Source organism: Ceratotherium simum, chromosome 26 (genome assembly GCF_057802395.1).
Source record: "Ceratotherium simum simum isolate JZ-2026a chromosome 26, ASM5780239v1, whole genome shotgun sequence".
Taxonomy (NCBI): Eukaryota; Metazoa; Chordata; class Mammalia; order Perissodactyla; family Rhinocerotidae; genus Ceratotherium; species Ceratotherium simum.
Genome location: NC_141925.1, coordinates 16,717,053 through 16,734,224, shown reverse-complemented (window position 1 = coordinate 16,734,224; position 17,172 = coordinate 16,717,053). Strand labels below are relative to the sequence as shown.

The 17,172-nt window shown below is 38.0% G+C and overlaps 1 long non-coding RNA gene across 1 annotated transcript in view; it reads left to right on the top strand.

The window, feature by feature from the left end:
* The first annotated feature begins 10,970 nt into the window (after nucleotides 1-10,970).
* Nucleotides 10,971-17,172, top strand: part of LOC147913588 (uncharacterized) — a 50,812-nt gene continuing 44,610 nt past the window's right edge. The window contains exons 1-2 of the long non-coding RNA XR_015548544.1: nucleotides 10,971-11,053; nucleotides 12,297-12,412. This is a non-coding gene — a long non-coding RNA (uncharacterized LOC147913588). The remainder of the gene's footprint in view (nucleotides 11,054-12,296; nucleotides 12,413-17,172) is intronic.

Genomic DNA, 17,172 nt, shown 5'->3' with positions numbered 1-17,172 from the left:
GGTAGTGGTGAGAGACGAAGCTGAGAGGTAGGTTAAAGCTCTGTCTTGCAGGCTGTAAATGCCATGCTAAGGACTTTGGATTTTATTCTGTAGGCATTGAGGAGCCAGAGGGTTATGACTACTTCTCTGTCCTCTTAAGGATTTTGCTTCATTTTCCCATCCTACATATCAAAGTCCCCCGGGCATAGTCCATAGCACTCTGATCTTCCTTCAATTCAGTCTTTCCTTTGGAATATTGATCTATTCTTCCCAATTTTACTCATCATTCTGCTATGGATAACTCCTGTATTTTTATCTCTAGATCTAACATCCCAGATTCTAGGCCTGCATATTCAACTGCCTGCTGGATGTTACTACTTGGATATTCTACTGGCTCCTCAATCATAACATAGCTAAAAGCATTTTTCTCATCCCTAAATAACAGGCTCCCATCTTCAAATCCCCTTTTCTGTTGGTACCATTTTTCTCTAAGATACCAGTTTTGAAGTTTGGCTCCCCATACCCAATGTGTGTGGCTCATTCCTTTTGTTCCTGTGAATCTCTGTTCATATGTCACTTTGTCAGAGAGACCTTCACTGATCATAAAATACATGACAGTAACCCTTTTGCTGCTCCAGCACTCCCTCTCCTCCTTTCCTTCCTTTCCTTTTTTCCATAGTCTTTTTCCTCAGGTATTATATATTTGTTTATTGTCCATCTTCCCGACTAGAATTCAAGTTCCATGGAGAATCCACTGGGGATTCTCTAGTGGCCAGAACAATGCTAGGCATGTGGTAGGTACTCAATAAATATTTTGTTGACTGAATTGAATTATTCTGTCACTGTGCTCTAACAGTTTTTCTTGTGTAATGTTTCTTTCATATATCCCCTTTCCTCCATTCCTTTCACCATCTTAATCCATCTTAATTTTTTTTGTCAGAATTACTGCAAAGTCTTTTTATATTTCTCTCTTTACTCCATTTTCCACATATCTTTGAGGTTGATCTTTCTTAAAATACTGTTTGGTTATGCCACTTCCCTTCACTTTCTTTTGCTCCCCATTATGTATTGAATGATGGACTCAAGTCCAAACTCTTGAGCCTGGTGTTCACAGTGGTCTGCAATTCACTTTTATCTTCCTCTCTCAACCTTGTTTACTACACTGTTGTCCTACACAGACCTTTTTTTCTCCCCAGCTGGTCTAGTTACTGCTGTAGCAAGTTTGCTTTGTATATTTATGTCTTACCTGGAGTGCCCTCTTTTCTACTTATGATAATTTGGCTCTTTTGGTTGCAAGGACCAGATACTTATTCAGGCCACTTTAAGTGAGAAGGGATATTATTTGGAGGATGCTTTGGACTAGAAAGCCGTCAGAAATCTTAAGTGCCTCTAGTGAAGAGCTGTTCTCCATCCCTTTCATGGCATCTTAACTTCTCTGTTTTCTACTCTCTTCTACTGGTCAATTCTTTATACTTCTAGTTCAATTCTGGAAGCAAGCAATCTGAATAGCTTAGCTAATTACATTTGTCTCTTTTGAGCGTGTCTTGATAAGGAATATCAAGTCACTGGTCAGTTTATAGATGGGGCCCTCTTATGTCAGGTCCCCACTCTTAATCCAGTCAGTGACCACCCCTGCTTAAAGAACAGGCTGGTGCTTGAGCAAGTGGCTAGGAATTGAGTAGCTTTAGCTAGAATGGGGTGTTAGGAGTGGCAGGCACTGTAATGGACAGGTCTAATACACTAGCTATCTGATTTCTGCCTTTTCTTCAAGACTCAGCTAATCTTTTCTCTCTTGAACCATCTCCGACCACCCCAGCCAGTGTATTCTTCTTCCTTTCCCTTATAGCTTTTATTATTATGACCCAATTGGGACTTATTTTCTCTTTGTGTTCCTATAACTGTATTAGAGTGCAAGCTCCTTAAAAGTTGGGGCTGGGTCTTATATATCTTTTGATCTTCACCTTGCTTACCCTACACAACATGAAGAGACATGAGGTCTCTTAAACACACATTCCAACCTACATTCAGTTGTCCTTTTTGTTTCAGGGTCTTTACCTTCTGCCACTTCAAAAGTCAGCATCAACCTGCAGAATGACCCCATCGTTCAAAAGTATGGCTCTAAGAAAGTGGGCTTGACCAGATGCCTTCTCACAAAGGAGGAAATGAAAACATTTCACTTTCCATTATGAGATTGGTTTAGATTAAATTTGATGTTGGTAACAATGTAAGAATATCTAGCAGTTATATTTAAAAATATTACTGTTGAAAGTTCATTTTTTAAAATTATTTTATTGAGGTCATAATAGTTTTAACATTGTGAAATTTCAGTTGTACATTATTATTTGTCAGTCACCACATATATGTGCTCTTTTACCCCTTATGACGACCCCGCAATGCCCTTCCCATCTGGTAACCACTAATCTGTTCTCTTTTTCCATGTGTTTATATTCCACATATGAGTGAAATCATGTGGTGTTTGTCTTTGTCTGGCTTATTTCACTTAACATCATACTCTCAAGGTCCATTCATGTTGTTGCAAATGGGACGATCTTGTCTTTTCTATGGCTGAGTAGTATTCCATTGTATATATATATACCACAACTTATTTATCCATTTATCAGTTGGTGGGCACTTGGGTTGCTTCCATGTCTTGGCTATTGTGAATAATGCTGCAATGAACATAGGGGTGCATAAGTCTCTTTGAATTGTTGATTTCAAGTTCTTTGGATAAATATCCAGTAGTGGGATAGGTGGGTCATGTGGTATTTCTCTTTTTAATTTTTTGAGAAATCTCCATACTGTTCTCCATAGTGGCTGCACCAGTTTGCATTCCCACCAGCAGTGTATGAGGGTTCCCTTTTCTCCACCTCCTTGCTAACATTCGTTATTTTCTGTCTTGGTAATTTTACCCATTCTAATGGGTGAAAAGTGATATCTCCTAGTTTTGATTTGCATTTCCCTAATGATTAGTGATGTTGAACATCTTTTTTTTTTTTTTTTTCTTTTTGTGAGGAGATCAGCCCTGTGCTAACATCCGCCAATCCTCCTCTTTTTTTGCTGAGGAAGACGGCCCTGGGCTAACATCCGTGCCCATCTTCCTCCACTTTATATGGGACGCCGCCACAGCATGGCTTGCCAAGCAGTGCGTCGGTGCGCGCCTGGGATCCGAACCAGCGAACCCCGGGCCGCCGCAGCGGAGCGCGCGCACTTAACCGCTTGCGCCACCGGGCCGACCCCATGTTGAACATCTTTTCATGTGCCTATTGGCCATGTGTATATCTTCTTTGGAAAAATGTTCATTTCCTCTGCACATTTTTTGATCAGGTTATTTGTTTTTTTTGTTGTTGAGTTGTGTGAGTTCTTTATATATTTTGGAGATTAATTGTTGAGTATATAATTTGCAAATATTTTCTACCAGTTGGTGGGTTGCGTTTTTGTTTTATTCCTGGTTTCCTTTGCCTTGCAGAAGCTCTTTAGTCTGATAAAGTTCCATTTGTTTATTTTTTCTTTTGTCTCCCTTGCTTGAGTAGACATAGTATGCAAAAAGATGTTTCTAAGACCAGTGTCAAAGAGTCTACTGCCTATATTTTCTTCTAGGAGTTTAATGGTTTCACGTCTTATGTTCAAGTCTTTAATCCATTTTGGGTAATTTTTGTGTATGGTGAAAGATGATGGTCTACTTTCATTCTTTTGCATGTGGCTGTCTAGTTTTCCCACCACCATTTATTGAAGAGAATTTCCTTTCTCCATTGTTATGTTCTTCGCTCCTTTGTTGAAGACTAGCTGGCCGTAGATATGTGGTTTTACTTCTGGGCTTTCAATTCTGTTCCATTGATCTGTGAGTCTGTTTTTGTACCAGTACTATGCTGTTTTGATGACTATAGCTTTGTAGTATGTTTTGAAGTCACGGATTGTGATGCCTCCAGCTTTGTTCTTTTTTCTCAGAATTGCTCTGGCTACTCAGGGTCTTTTATTGCCCCATATGAATTTTAGGATTCTTTGTTCTATTTCCATGAAGAATGTTACTGGGATTCTGATTGGGATTGCATTGAATCTGTAGATTGCTTTAGGTAGTGTGGACATTTTAACTATGTTTATTCTTCCAATCCATGTGCGTGGAATATCATTCCATTTCTTTATGTCGTCATTGATTTCTTTCAATAATGTCTTATAGTTTTCATTGTATAGGTCTTTCAACTTCTTGGTTAAATGTGTTCATAGATATTTTATTCTTTTTGTTGCGATTGTAAATGGGAATATATTCTTGAGTTCTTTTACTGTTAGTTTGGTATTAGAAGATAGAAGTGCAACTGGTTTTTGTAAGTTGATTTTGTACCCTACACCTTTGCTGTAGTTGGTTATTTCTAATAGTTTTCTGATGGATTCTTTAGGGTTTTCTATGTATAGAATCATGTCGTCTGCAAACAGCAAGAGTTTCACTTCTTCCTTGCCAATTTGGATACCTTTTGTTTCTTTTCCTTGCCTAATTGCTCTGGCTGAACCCTCCAGTACTGTGTTGGATAAGAATGGTGAGAGTGGGTACCCTTGTCTTGTTCCTGTTCTCAGAGGGATGGCTTTCAGTTTTTCCCCATTGAGTATGATGTTGGCTAGGGATTTGTCATATATGGACTTTATTATGTTGAGGTACTTTCCTTCTATACCCATTATATTGAGAGTTTTTATCACAAATAGATGTTGGATCTTGTCAAATGCTTTCTCTGCATCTATTGAGGTGATTGTGGGGTTTTTATTCCTCATTTTGTTAATGTGGTGTATCATGTTGGTTGATTTGTGGATGTTGAGCCATCTCTGCATCCCTTGTATAAATCCCACTTGATCATGGTGTATGATCCATTTAATATATTGCTGTATTCAGTTTGCCAATATTTTGTTGAGGATTTTTGCATCTATGTTCATCAGTGGTATTGACGTGTAATTTTCCTTCTTTGTATTGTCCTTGTCTGGCTTTGGGATCTGGGTGATGTTGGCCTCATAGATTGAGTTAGGAAGTATTCCATCTTCCTCAATTTTTTGGAATAGTTTGACAAAGATAGGTATTAAATCTTCTTTGAATTTTTGGTGGAATTTTCCTGAGAAGCCATGTGGTCCTGGACTTTTATTTTTTGGGAGGTTTTTGATTATTGTTTCACTCTCTTTACTTGTGATTGGTTTATTTAGATTCTCTGTTTCTTCTTGATTCAGTTTTGTGAGGTTGTATGAGTCTAAGAATTTATCTATTCTTCTTGATTGTCCAATTTTTTGGCATATATTTTTTCATAGCGCTCTCTTATAATCCTTTATATTTCTGTGGTATCCATTGTAATTTCTCCTCTTTCTAATTTTATTTATTTGAGCCTTGTCTCTTTTTTTCTTAGTGAATCTGGCTACAGGTTTGTCAATTTTGTTTATCTTCTCAAAGAACTAGCTCTTAGTTTCATTGATCTTTTCTACTGTTTTTTTTTTGTTTGTTTCAATTTCATTTATTTCTGCTCTAATTTTTATTATTTCCTGTCTTCTGCTGACTTTGGGCATTGTTCGTTCTTCTTTTTCTAATTCTGTTAGGTGTAGTTTAAGATTGCTTATTTGAGATTTTTCCTGTTTGTTAAGGTGGGCCTGTATTGCTATGAATTTCCCTCTTAGGACCACTTTTGCTGCATCCCATATGAGTTGGTATGGTGTATTTTCACTTTCATCTGTCTCCAGATATTTGTTGATTTCTCCTTTAATTTCTTCCACGATCCATTGGTTGTTCAGTAGCATGTTGTTTAATCTCCACATATTTGTGACTTTCCCAGCTTTTTTCTTGTCATTGATTTCTACTGTCTTAGTCTTATGGTCAGAAAAGATGCTTGATGTGTTTCAATCTTCTTAAATTTTTGAGGCTTGCCTTGTTTCCTAACATATCGTCTGTCTTTGAGAATGTTCCATGTGCACTTGAGAGGAATGTGTAATCTGCTGATTTTGGATGGAATGTTCTAAATATATCTATTAAGTCCATCGTCCAGTTTTTCATTTAATTCCACTATTTCCTTGTTGATTTTCTGTCTAGATGATCTATCCATTGATGTAAGTGGGGCGTTGACGTCCCTTACTATTATTGTGGTGCTGTTAATTTCTCCTTTTAGGTCTGTTAATAGTTGCTTTATGTACTTTGATGTTCCTGTGTTAGGTGCATGTATATTTATAAGTGTTATGTCATCTTGGTAGAGTATCCCTTTTATCATTATATATTGCCCCTCTTTGTCTCTCATTGTCTTTTTTATCTTGAAGTCTACTTGGTCTGATATAAGTATAGCAACCCCTGCTGTCTTTTGTTTGCCATTAGCTTAGGTGTCGTCTTCCGTTTGTTCACTGTGAGCCTGTGTTTGTCTTTAGAGCTGAGATGTGTTTCCTGGAGACAGGGTATTGTTGGGTCTTGTTTTTTAGTCCATCCAGCCACTCTGTGTCTTTTGATTGGAGAATTCAGTGCACTTACATTTAGACTGATTATTGATATAGGAGGGCTTAATACTGCCATTTTATCACTTGTTTTCCCATTGTTCTATATGTCCCGTGTTTCTCATCCCATGTATTTCCAACTGCCAGTTCAGTTTGGTGTTTCTCTATGGTGGTTTTCTCTTTATTTAGCATTTTTGTCTCTTTTCTGATTTTTTGTTTTGTGGTTACTGTGAGATTTGTATAAAAGATCTCATAGATGAGATAGTCCCTTTTCTGCTAGCCTCTTATTTCCTTATTCTAAGCAGGTTCCCTCCCTTTCCTCTTCCCTATCTAAGTTTTTGTTGTCACAACTTATTCCATTTTGTGTGGTGGATTTGTAATTCAAATGAAGTGATTATAGTTATTTTTGATGCTTTCCTTCCCTTTATCTTTAATGTTATAATTAAGTGTTTGCTAACCTGTTCTGATAGAGAGCTGCAGTTTTCTGATTTTGTCTGTTTATCTCCTTGCTCAAGGCTTTGTGAACTCTTTCTTTTTTTTCAGGTATGAGCGCCTTCTTGATCATTTCTTGTGAGTGTGGTCTTGTGCTGATGAACTCCATCAACCTTTGTTGATTTGGGAGAGTTTTTATTTCTCCATTGCATCTGAAGGATAATCTCTCTGATAGAGTATATTTGGCTTTAAAGTTTTTGTCTTTCAGAATTTTGAATATATCATTTTACGCACTCCTAGCCTATAAGCTTTCTGCTGAAAGCCTAATAGGGGTTCCTTTGTATGTTATTTTCTTCTGCCTTGCTGCCCTTAATATATTCCTTTGTCATTGACTTCTGCCAGTTTTACGAATATATGACTTGGAGAAGGTCTTTTTACGTTGCTGTAATTAGGTGTTCTATTAGCTTCTTTTACATGTAATTGCAGCTCCTTCTCCAAGTCTGGGAAGTTCTCAGCTATTATTTCTTAGAACAAGCTCTCTGCTTCATTCTCCCCCTCTTCTCCCTCTGGAATACCTGTAATCCCTATGTTGCATTTCCTAATTGAGTCAGATATTTCTCGGAGAATTTCTTCATTTCTTTTTAGTCTTAGTTCTGTCTCCTCCTCCATCTGCAACATTTCTATATTTCTATCCTCTAAATTGTTGATTCTGTCCACCATAATGTCATCTCTGTGTTTTAAAGACTCCAGATTTTTCTTTCCCTCATTCATTGTTTTTCATCTCCAGCATTTCTGAGTTTTTTTATAGTTTCAGTCTCTTTTGTGAAGAATTCTGTTTGTTCATTACTTTTATTCCTGAGATCATTAAGCTGTCTTTCTGAGTTTTCTTGTAACTCCTTGACTTTCTTTATGATAACTGTTTTGAATTCTCTGTCATTTTGACTGTAAATTTCTGTGACTTCAGGATTGATTTCTGGGTACTTGTCATTTCCCTTCTGGTCTGCAGCGTTAATATACTTCTTCATGCTTTTTGATAGGGTGGACTTTTGCTATTGCATAGTGGTTGTATCTAGTTGCAGATTCTACCTGCCACCACTTGGGGGGAGCAGGACCCGTGTTTCTAAGCCTGCTGTGACCCCTGGCAGGTGTGCCTGTCTGTTGGAAGCTGTGCTGACAGGAGCCATCAGTGTTTGCCTACTGGCCACTGCTGCTTTACACGCGTATGTGCAGGCGCTCTGCCGGAGGCCCCCTGCTCTGGCCAGTGGGCCGAGCTGGTGTGCCAGGCAGGAGTGAGGGAGGGGTGCTTGCTTTCACCTGTGTGATCCCATGTGCTCCCACTCTACACTCAGTGTCTGCCTACATGGGGTGCTTGGCTTGGTGTGGATGCCCCCATGATTGTTTAGCTGCCTCGATGTAGAGTGTTCCCACAGGCTGGAAGGCAACTCCGAGAGCACAACCATTCCCATGGAGGGCTGCCTTCTCCCCCTTCTCCTCTCAGGGTTGCATGCTGGCTGCCACACAAGGGCCCACGCCCTAGATCAATGCTGCTTGGGAGAGGAGATCCCCTTATTTCTTTCCACTGCCTCCCAGGGGGGCCCATCACCCCCTCCTTCAGACATATGGCTGTGTGCCTCTCTCAGATGTCTGTTGTGTTGTGTGTATGTCCTCTGTTGGTTTATGAATATCCTTTTCATTGTATCTTAGCAGGGAGAGACTAAGAGAAGAGCTCACAATGTCACTTCCCTGAAAGTTCATTTTCTTGGCTGCTTTATAAGTGACTTATTCCATCTTCTGTTAATGAGGAAATACTTTAAATGCAGTGTTTCCTGGAGTGTGGGATGTGTACCATGGTGGGTAAAGTGATGAACATGACCTGAAATAGCATTGAAATGCTTAGGAAGTTATTCCTTTTTCAATTTTCTTTCATTCCTTCTTAACATATTAAAAAGAAGTCAATATGTCTTTAACACCTCAGCACTTCTCCAATACTTCTGCTCCTCTTCCCACCCCACCTTCATTTTCTTTAATGAATAGAGTAAGTCTGGGCTCAGAGCCTTGGTCAGTTATGTAGTATAAATTTAATAAAATGCTTTGATTTCATTTTATTTTCTTTGCTACCTCTTAATCATAGCAATGATGTTAAGTTTCATTTTTTTTTAAAAAAAAACAACTCTTTTCTGATATAATTAACCTACTATACAATTCATTCATTTAAAGTGTACAATTAAATAGTTTTTAGTATGATTACAGAGTTTTACAACCATCACTACAATCAATTTTAGGACACTTTCATCACCCCAAAAGAAACCCCATGCTATCGTTTACCCCCAGTGCCCTTAGCCCTAGGCAACCACTAATCTGCTCTCTGTCTATAGATTTACCTCTTGTGGATATTTCACATAAATGGTATCGTACAGTATGTGGTCTTTTGTAACTGACTTCTTTCACTTAGCATAAAGTTTTTAAGGTTCATCCACATTGTAGCATATATCAGTACTTCATTTATTTTCATTCTAATGATATTCTATATATGAATATACAACATTTAATTTATCCATTCATCAGTTGATGGACATTTGGGTGGTTTCCACTTTTTTGCCTTTTATGAAGAATGCTGCTATGAACATTCAGGTACAAGTTTTGGTATGCACATGTGTTTTCATTTTTCTTGGGTATAGACCTAGGTGTGGAATTGCTGGGTTATATGGTAGCTCTGTGTTTAACTTTTTGAGGAATTACCACTGTTTTCCAAAGCAGCTGCTCCATTTTACATTCCCTCCAGCAATGTGTAAGGGTTCCATTTTCTGCACATCCTTGTCAATACTTGTTACTCTCTGTCTTTTTGATTATACCTATCCTAGTGGGTGTAAAGTAGTATCTCATTGTGATTTTGATTTGCATTTCTCTGATGGCTAATGATGTTGAGCATCTTTTCATATGCTTATTGGCCATTTATATATCTTTTCACATCCTTTGTCCATTTTTTAATTGGGCTATCTTTTTTATTATTGAGTTATTGGATACATAAATTTCCTTTTAAAATAAATTTACTTAAGTAAAAAAGCTATCTTTAAAATGGAGTTGATAGTTCATATATCATGGGATTGCCATAAGGATTAAATGAGTTAATGTACAAAAGGTGCTTAGTATGTTGCCTGGCACATAGTGCTTAAGAAAAGTTAGTTATTTTTTTTGTTATTATTGCCACTAATAATATAGACAAAGAGGGCAGCAGGTATAATGTCTCTCAGATTTGGCGATGCCTCTCTTTTCTGGTCTAGACCATCTTTTGATTCTTTAATTGTAATCAGTTGGCAATTTCAGGGTGCTGTGACATAGAAACTGGTCAAAGCTTTTCATAACTCTCCTTCATTTCTTTTCAAACAAGATCTAGGCATTTACCTTTACTGTTTCAGCCTCTGTCTGACGGTAGGAATCTTCAATGATTCTAACACTTTTTGGCCTCTGAGGTGAATGTGCCTGGTTATTGACTTAGAGTACCCAGCCAAGGGGGTACCCTAAACCTGTAGGTGAACTTCTGTAGGGGATTTTTCAGGCTCTGATTCCAGAAAATGCAAGCATGTTTCTGAACAGGGATCTCAGAGAAATCTCAAGGGTAGAGTTGTGTGCAAGGATGCGCATGATGAATGTTACTTAAACTTTCACCTACAGTGAGATCTTTTTAGATCTCTACTATGGTGGAATCTCATTCCTACTTTTTCTTGCTTTATTTAGGAAAGAAAGATGCCACATGCAGTCATTTGCATACTTTATTCATCCTTTCTTAGTGCCTACATGGAAAAGGTCTCGTGACTTTGGATTTAGCCACAATTTAGTTATAATCTCTTTTCTTATAAGGAGGAACAATTTTTACTAGGTAACTGCCAGACTTAGTATATCTCCTAGGACAGCAGCTTACGTTATTCTCCCAGAATATAAAAATGAGTGGATGGAGAAAAAATTGAGGACAGAGATCCTCTCTTATTTGATCTTTTGATGTCTGACATAGAGAAGGTGCCCAGCAAATGTGGTATTTCAGTTTTTCCTGGATGAATCTAAGAGTGATGTTTAGCATCTCTAGTTCTAATGGCAAATATTTTATTTCTTTTCCTCCTAGGTTTTCCTGACTGTGAGAACTTCATACCTACCAAATGTAATGGTTTTATAAAAGACAACAGTCCTCTTTGGACTTGACTGTGAAATGGTAAGTATTACTTCTGATTTTTCAACTGGAGTGTTGCAAACTAGGGTCTAGTACAAGATAATTTCTTTTTTTGTGTGTGTGTGTGAGGAAGATTGGCCCTGAGCTAACATCTGTGCCCATCTTCCTCTATTTTGTATATGGGATGCCCCCACAGCATGGCTTAATGAGTGGTGCGTAGGTCTGCACCCAGGATCCAAACCTGTGAACCCTGGGCCACCGAGGCGGAGTGTGTGAACTCAACCACTACGCCATCAGGCCGGCCCCAGAGAAGATGATTTCTTGAGTCTAATGCACCAATGAACCAATACATTCAGTTCCAATATTCAGTTTAAATAACTGAAAGTAGACTCTCCTACTCACATTTTAAAAAACTTAGATCTATGCTCCAGGATGAAGACTAAATATCATATAAGTTTTCTAACTAGTTGCTATGTTTAATCAAATCTATGTATAATACCAGAAGTTTACTCCTTCTGTCTTTTGAACAGTGTTTTTTGCTATTATTGCCTTGAAGACTGCCTCAATTAACATCAGTGTGGCTTACTTTTACTCATTTAAGATCAGAAGTAGGATTTCCCTGCTTAAGCTCCCCATGTGTTTTACTTTGTTTAATTAGTAAGTCTCCTTTCAAAGACAGTGCATCCCCTCTCACTTAGTACTCAGGTAACAGTTTCTCAATTCTTAACAGAGTGGCTAAGAGCTAACGTTTTGGAGTCTGTCATATCAGGGTGTGTTTCTTGGTCTTGCCTGTGGCCATGTCACCTTAGACAAATTCCCTAACCTCTCTCAGTCTCAGCTTCTCTCTCTGTGAAGTGGGGACAATAATAGAGACAATAATAACCTCATTGGGTTGTTATGAGGTGGTATATATAAAATGCTTAGTACTGCATTAGATGATAATAGAGTGTGCTAATAAAAATTACTTATTAGTGTACTTAGCATGATACTGGGATGTAGTATACTCAATAAATGGTACAATTATGATTGATGTTATTTCCATTTATCTTCCTTCAGCACATCCTTCCCAGAGAAATTGTACTGTGTTGGTTAACTTAAGTGTAATGTTCAGCAGCCTGCCCAGCTTTAATTTCATTCATACTGGATCCTCTAGTCAGCACCAGGCTGTGCCGTTGTTACAGAGACCCCGGTAGATTAGGGTAGATGGCAGTTGACATAGTCTGAATAATGAGAGGAAGCAAGAGTGTCCACAGTTCAGCAGCCTGACTATGTCCTGGTCTTTCAGTGCCTCACATCCAAGGGGAGAGAACTAACACACATCTCACTGGTTGCTGACGGAGGCTGCTGTGTTGTGGATGAACTTGTTAAACGTGACAGCAAGATTCTGGATTACCTCACCAGGTATTTTTCACTTTGCCTTCAGCTCTTTCTCATTCTCATGGAATGAGACCTAAAAGGAATAGCCTGTAGCCTCTGTTTAGTTTGGTATTATCTACTTATATATTATCAGAGAAAAGGCTGGGGCATCCCAGCTGTAAATTTTTATGCTGAAATTGCTCTTACCCTTTGTGCTTTCTAATCTTCCTATGACCTTCGGTCGGCAGAATATTATCTTCCCTGTCATAGAATCGACCCAACTGTAGTCATTATCTAGTAACTGCCAAATGGCTGGAGCTTTGCTCTCTGATAAGACCTCATCTGAAAAATCTGCACATCCTCATTTGGCAGGCAAATGATGTTAGAGCTTAATCTGCATTGACCTCAAAAACCAAAACAATACTAAGTTATTCCATAACAGAAATTTGAAACTCAAAAATAATAGTCTATCTTTCCAAAGATTAGCATATAATTTCAGAATATACCCACTACAGTGATTTAGGCAAAGAAAAGCCAATGAAACATTATTCTTTCTGCCCATTTAAGTTGCACCAGTAGCTTCATGCTTACTTAGGCACAGAAAGGCCATAACAGTGATAAATACTGTCCTATTAATAGACATGATAATTAGACAATATTCTTAAGGGACAGTGATGTGTGCAAAGATGTATATATAAGCATGCTTGTCACAGTACTGCAAAAATACGGGAGTATAAATGTCTGAAAGTAGGGGATTAGTTAAAATATATACATACAGTGGGATACTTTGTAACCATTTAAAAGGATGGGCTGAAATAAACTATTGATGTGAAAACTTGTTCACGGTATATGGCAAATGATAAAATCATGTTATTGTTACCGAACCTGAAGTGAGTCCACTCACATGTCACGCAGCAAGCCAATCTCTGATACCAGGTGTAGTGGAAGAAAGTAGGAAGCTTATTGCAAAGCGCTGAGCAAGGAGAATGGGCAGCTAACACTGTAATCCTGAACTCCTCAAAAAGCTACAAGTAAGGGAGGGGGGTCGTGTGGCTAAAGTTTAGAATCTGTCGTAGCTTCTCAGTGCTCCTGTGAGATGCATCTTCGGGCAGGGGCTGTCAGCAAGCTACTCCCTTATCACTGGTCCTCCTACTATTCTGCAAAGTAAGCTCAGAAACTTTGGTTATTTTGGGCCGGCCCCGTGGCTTGGTGGTTAAGTGCACGCGCTCTGATGCTGGCAGCCCGGGTTCAGATCCCGGGCGCGCACCGAGGCACCACTTCTCCGTCCATCCTGAGGCTGAGTCCCACATACAGCAACTAGAAGGATGTGCAGCTATGACATACGACTATCTACTGGGGCTTTGGGGGGAAAAATAAATAAATAAAATCTTTAAAAAAAAAAAAAGAAACTTTGGTTATTTTGTTTTCCATGTTAACCTTTTGGGTACAAGGCATGGTTTCAGCCTAAATCAGGGAAATTTTAACCCCTTCATCCTCAGTTTCATTATAAAGTAGCATATGAATTATGATTACATTTTTATAAAAATAAAATACACACATGAATATATGTGTATCAAAAAATATGAAAGGATATTTACTAAAATGTAAAAAGTGATGATCTCTGGGTGGTGGGATTATGGGTAGTTTTTAATTTCATCTTTGCTTATTTGTATCTTCATCCTTTCTACACTGAGCATATATTAATTTTTTAAAATATTCTTTTGAAATGACTTTCCAGGGAGGAAAACTTAATATCCTGGCCTGTCCATTTCTCCTTTTTTTTTAATTGATGTTTTAATGGTTTTTAACATGGTGAAATTTTAGGTTGTGCATTTTTTTTTGTCCATCACCATATATATGACTCCTTTCACCCCTTGTGCCCACCACCCACCCCCACTGCCCCTGGTAATCACAATACAGTTTTCTCTGTCCATGTGTTGGTTTATATTCCACATATGAGTGAGATCATGCAGTGTTTGTCTTTCTCTTTCTGGCTTATTTCACCTAACATAATATGCAGCAGGCCCATCCATGTTGTTGCAAATGGGACGATTTTGTCTTTTTTTATGGCTGAGTAGTATTCCATTGTATATATATACCACATTTTCTTAATCCAGTCGTCAGTCGAGGGACTCTTAGGTTGCTTCCACTTCTTGGCTATGGTGAATAAGGCTGCAATGAACATAGGGGTGCATAAGCCTCTTTGGATTGTTGATTTCAGGTTCGTTGGATAGATTCCCAGTAATGGGATGGCTGGGTCTTAGGGCATCTCTATTTTTAATTCTTTGAGGAATCTCCATACCGTTTTCCATAGAGGCTGCACCAGTTTGCATTCCCACCAGCTGTGCATGAGGGTTCCTGTTTCTCCACATCCTCTCCAACACTTGTTGTTTTTTTGTCTTGGTGATTATAGCCATTCTAACAGGCGTGAGGTGGTATCTTAGTGTTGTTTTGATTTGCATTTCCCTGATGATTAGTGATGTTGAACATCTTTTCATATGCCTATTGGCCATCTGTATATCTTCTTTGGAGAAGTGGCTGTTCATTTCCTCTGCCCATTTTTTGATTGGGTTGTTTGTTTTTTTGTTGTTCAGTTGTGTGAGTTCTTTATATATTATGGAGATCAACCCCTTGTCAGATGTATGTTTTGCAAATATTCTCTGCCAGCTGGTGGGTTGTCTGTTCATCTTGATTCTGGTTTCGTTTGTCTTATAGAAGCTCTTTAATCTGATAAGGTCCCACTTGTTTATTTTTTCTTTCGTTTCCCTAGTCTGGGTAGGTATGTCATCTGAAAAGATTCCTTTATAACCAATGTCAAATAGTGTGTTGCCTATATTTTCTTCTATGAGTTTTATAGTTTCAGGTCTCACCTTCAGGTCTTTGATCCATTTTGAGTTAATTTTTGTGAATGACGATAGCAGATGGTCCACTTTCATTCTTTTGCATGTGGCTGTCCAGTTTTCCCAACACCATTTATTGAAGAGACTTTCTTTTCTCCATTGTATGCTCTTAGCACCTTTGTCGAAAATTAGCTGTCCATATATGTGTGGTTTTATTTCTGGGCTTTCAATTCTGTTCCATTGATCTGTGTGTCTGTTTTTGTACCAGTACCATGCTGTTTTGATTACTATTGCTTTGTAGTATGTTTTGAAGTCAGGGATTGTGATGCCTCCTGCTTTGTTCTTTTTTCTTAGGAGTTCTTTAGCTATTTGGGGTCTTTTCTTGCCCCATATAAATTTTAATATTCTTTTTTCTATTTCTGTGAAGAATGTCATTGGGATTCTGATTGGGATTGCATTGAATATGTAGATTGCTTTAGGTAATATAGACATTTTAACTCTGTTTATTCTTCCAATCCATGTGCATGGGATAACTTTCCATTTCTTTATGTCATCATGGATTTCTTTCAATAATGTCTTGTAGTTCTCATTGTATAGGTCATTCACCTCCTTGGTAAGATTATTCCTAGGTATTTTATTCTTTTTGATGCAATTGTAAATGGTATTATCTTTTTGAGCTCTCTTTCTGTTAGTTCATTATTAGCATACAGAAATGCAACTGATTTTAGTAGATTGATATTGTACCCTGCAACTTTGCTGTAGTTGTTGATTGTTTCTAATAGTTTTCCAACAGATTCTTTAGGGTTTTCTATATATACAATTATGTCATCTGCAAATAGTGAGAGTTTCACTTCTTCGTTACCTATTTGGATTCCTTTTATTCCTTTTTCTTGCCTAATTGCTCTGGCCAAAACATCCAGTACTATGTTGAACAGGAGTGGTGAGAGAGGGCAGCCCTGCCTCATTCCTGTTCTCAGAGGAATGCCTTTCAGTCTTTCCCTGTTGAGTATGATGTTGGCTGTGGGTTTGTCATAAATAGCCTTTATTATGTTGAGGTACTTTCCTTCTATTCCCATTTTGTTGAGAGTTGTTTTCATAAATGGATATTGTATCTTGTCAAATGCCTTCTCTGCGTCTATTGAGATGTTCATGTGGTTTTTATTCTTTGTTTTGTTGATGTGATGTATCACGTTGATTGATTTGCGGATGTTGAACCATCCCTGCGTCCCTGGTATAAATCCCACTTGATCATGGTGTATGACCTTTTTAATGTATTGTTGTATTTGGTTTGCCAATATTTTGTTGAGGATTTTTGCATCAATGTTCATCAGCGATATTGGCCTGTAATTTTCTTTCTTTGTATTGTCTTTGTCTGGCTTTGGTATCAGGGTGATGTTGGCCTCATAGAATGATTTAGGAAGTGTTCCATCTTCCTCTATTTTTTGGAATAGTTTGAGGAGGATGGGTATTAAATCTTCTTTGAATGTTTGGTAAAATTCACCGGAGAAGCCATCAGGTCCTGGACTTTTATTTTTTTGGGAGGTTTTTGATTACTATTTCAATCTCTTTACTTGTGATTGGTCTATTCAGATTCTCCATTTCTTCTTGGTTCAGTTTTGGGAGGTTGTATGAGTTTAAGAATTTATTCATTTCTTCTAGATTGTCCAATTTTTTGGCATATAATTTCTCATAATATTCTCTTATAATCCTCTGTATTTCCATGGTATCTGTTGTAATTTCTCCTCTTTCATTTCTAATTTTATTTACTTGAGCCTTTTCTCTTTTTTTCTTAGTAAGCCTGGCTAAGGGTTTGTCGATTTTGTTTATCTTCTCAAAGAACCAACTCTTTGTTTCATTAATCCTTTCTACTGTTTTTTTTGGTCTCAATTTCATTTATTTCTGCTCTGATTTTTATTATTTCTCTCCTTCTGCTGACTTTGGGCTTTGTTTGTTCTTCTGTTTCTA